This window comes from Parasteatoda tepidariorum, chromosome 10, assembly GCF_043381705.1.
Source record: "Parasteatoda tepidariorum isolate YZ-2023 chromosome 10, CAS_Ptep_4.0, whole genome shotgun sequence".
In the NCBI taxonomy this organism is placed as follows: Eukaryota; Metazoa; Arthropoda; class Arachnida; order Araneae; family Theridiidae; genus Parasteatoda; species Parasteatoda tepidariorum.
In genome coordinates, this window is record NC_092213.1 from 66,627,000 (window position 1) to 66,630,264 (window position 3,265).

General features: G+C 32.8%; 1 long non-coding RNA gene across 1 annotated transcript in view; it reads right to left on the reverse strand.

The window, feature by feature from the left end:
• Window positions 1-3,265, reverse strand: part of LOC139426775 (uncharacterized) — a 4,508-nt gene that overhangs the window by 369 nt on the left and 874 nt on the right. Inside the window, exon 2 of the long non-coding RNA XR_011637986.1 lies at window positions 2,769-2,884. This is a non-coding gene — a long non-coding RNA (uncharacterized lncRNA). The remainder of the gene's footprint in view (window positions 1-2,768; window positions 2,885-3,265) is intronic.

Consider the following 3,265-nt stretch of genomic DNA (forward strand, 5'->3'; position numbering starts at 1 on the left):
GTTAATGTATATATATATATATATATACAACAAAATATACGAATACAAAAAAAACCCGAAGAAAATTAAGACAATAAGTACGCTCAATTTGCGCTTTTGTTTTCATATTTTACAATCTGGCAATCTTGTTACGAAAATATTTTTTTAATTATTCTTGAAAAATTTCCCGTTCATGTAAGTTTATTTGAATTCGGTACTCGCTTTATAGATGAAAGTTATGTTTTATTCTGTTTTTTATTTTATTTTATTTTCTGTTTTTACATGTTATTCTTACTTATTGTGTTCTATTTCATTTGTTGTAATTTTTGTAAAAAATTTTTTGAGTGCTCCTCACACTATTGTATTAATATATTTTGCTTTGGTTATATTGATACAATATCAGAAAGCACTCTTTTTTACGGATATAATTGTGTGGGCTGATGAAAAGATTATATCTTTTATTTTCCGGATTTTTTATAAAAATTTCATCCTTTTTTTCCCCAGTTGTTTGCTATATTATATTTATTTATTTTTCTCCCCCCCCCTTTTCTTTTCATATATCTGTAATTTTCCTTTGTTTTATCTTCATTATATATATATATATATATATTAATAAGAAAAATATTTATATAGGAACATATATATTAATTTAAAAAAAATCTGAAAAATTGAGACCTCTTGTTATTGGTAAATTCCAAAAATTCACGTTGCTTTAAAAACGTAAAATCTTTACCAGTGGATTACGACGCTAACAAAAAAGCGTGGATGACCGTCACCATTTGGGAGGAAACAATACGGCGTTTAGACAGGCAGTTTGTGAAGAAGAAGCAAAAAGTTGTTTTCATAGCAGACAATTGCACAGCTCATACCAACATCCCACAGTTAGCCTCGATTGAGCTTCTTTTCTTGCCTCCCAATGTGACCAGCGTTCTCCAGCCATTGGATCAAGGAGTTATTCAAAACCTAAAAGTGAACTGTCGTAAGCTCCTCCTGAAGGACTTAATCCCTGCCATCGACCAAAAAAAGAAGTTTCACGCACGTTACTGTCTTGGATGCCATTTTCTATGTGCACAAAAGTTGGAACATGGTGTCCACCACATGCATAGCGAATTGTTTTCGTCATGCTGGTTTTGTGAGCTCTCTGAATATCGTGGATGAAGAAGAAAACGATGTTCCTCTATCTGTTTTGATAGAATATTTGAAAAATCGTGGCCATGCCATTGAAGGGGAGGCTGAATATGGTTTGGTTGATGAGGAAATTACCACCACTTCTGAAGCTACAATTTCTGAAATTGTTTCACAAATTGTGAACAGTGAGGATCATATGGGTAATCTATATTATATAAAACGCTATTACGTACGTATGTATCAATCAAACCGATTATATTTCTTTTCTCGCGTTGGCAACAGTTTTCATTTTTAATTGATAGGATTCGGCGCGCAAGAGCACGTAGTGAGCATCATATGGCTAATCGGGTGAATTCTCGCTGAATTATCAAAAAAATTCTCACAAAATTATCTTCATCGAAGCCGATGCTTTACATCCAGTGTTCAGTACTATTTTATATTGTTTTACAACACATGGTTTTAGCCCTCTGGAGGGAAAGACTTTAAAAGAAAACTTGCAACAGTTACTTTTCTCAACAACTGAAATTTGGAATAGTGTGATTAAGAAAAATATGTGAACTGTTTGCAATTTCAAATTAATATTGAAATGTACAGGTTTAGAATTTTCTACTGTGAAAAGTTTTCGGAGCTTCAGTGTTCAAAAAAGTATACAAAAGCTAGACGTTAAGAACGTATTCAATGAACGAGCAAAGCGAGCATCGGATTGCGAAGCAATCCGAAATGAACTGCGAAAGCAGTTCGGGGGGTTGGCGAGCACCAGCGAGAAGGGGGCGAAGCCTCCTAGTATTATATAAAACGCTAATACGTACGTATGTATGTATCAATAAAACCGATATTTCTTTTCTCGCGCTGGCACCAGTTTTCATTTTTAATTGATTGGAAAGCAGTTCCGGGGGTTGGCGAGCGTCGGCGAGCAGGGGGCGAAGCCACCTAGTTGAAATATAAAACACTGTTACATGCAAAACAAATTTTTCCTAAAGTAGTGCCTGAAATGCATACCATTCTTTCAGAATAAAAGAACATTTATTGTACAATACATATAAATTCAATACAAAATATTGAAAACATAACTGTGCATCTTTTTCACGATGTGAGTAAGCTTTGGCGATTTTTATTCTAATTTTAGCGCCAGAACTCATTTTCTCCTCCAGAAACGTTTGTATTCTTTAAAAAAAACCTTTCTTGTCACAGTTAAAGATTTACTGCATGAGACGCACTTTGCGATACATAATAAATTTAACAATGTCTGGACACTATTATTTGTTTTCTGAGTAAGGTTTAATTTCTCTCATAACACAAATTTGTAGGGGTGGTACTTAAGCCGAAACTAATTTTTATTTCAGCGCAACCACCAAATCGAAGCACTACTTTCAAAAGATATATCAGCCAGCAGTCGCGCAACCGCAACCACCTTCTTAGCTTTTAGGACATCATCTCTTGATTGCCAAAAGTATTGACTGAATCACAAAACATCGTCTTGTAAAATATTCACTTTCCAAGTTAGTTCGAAATCAAGGCCAATTTCATAAGAGCCATAAAAAATGCCATGCTTTTTATGTAAGAACGACCGTTGATTTGCAATAGAAAAATTCCAGTTTATAAACAACTTGTATAATATTACATTTCTTATTTAAAAAAATATGAAAATATGGTTATGTTACCTTCTTTATAAAATTATTTATGAAATTTTCAAAATCCTCTTTTGTGTACTTTATGGTAAAATTGGAATGTATATCACCCCAAATACCTTGACCTGCACCTGCACCACCGTTTACTTCTAAAAAAGAGAAATTTTAATTTAAGTAGGGTAAACCAACCAGTGAAGGAACACTACCCAGTGAAGGAACATTTCATATATATTCATTAAAAATAAGAATTTGAAAGTTTTTCTTTAGATTGATTGGTAACAATAGCTTACTGCCAAACAATAGGAAGTCATCTAGCAATATTTTGGATTACCTGGTCAAATAGATTTCTCTGAAAAAATTTTTGAATTTGTTATTATCTCTGCAACACCTTGTTTCGTTGAAAAAATTATAAGGTGAGTGTTTGTACTTATATGTTTGAAGTGGAATTAATTGCATGTAGTAGTCTTATTTTTCTCACTGTGAAAAAGAGAATTCAAAATATAGTTATTGAAGTTACGTTTTATTTTTTT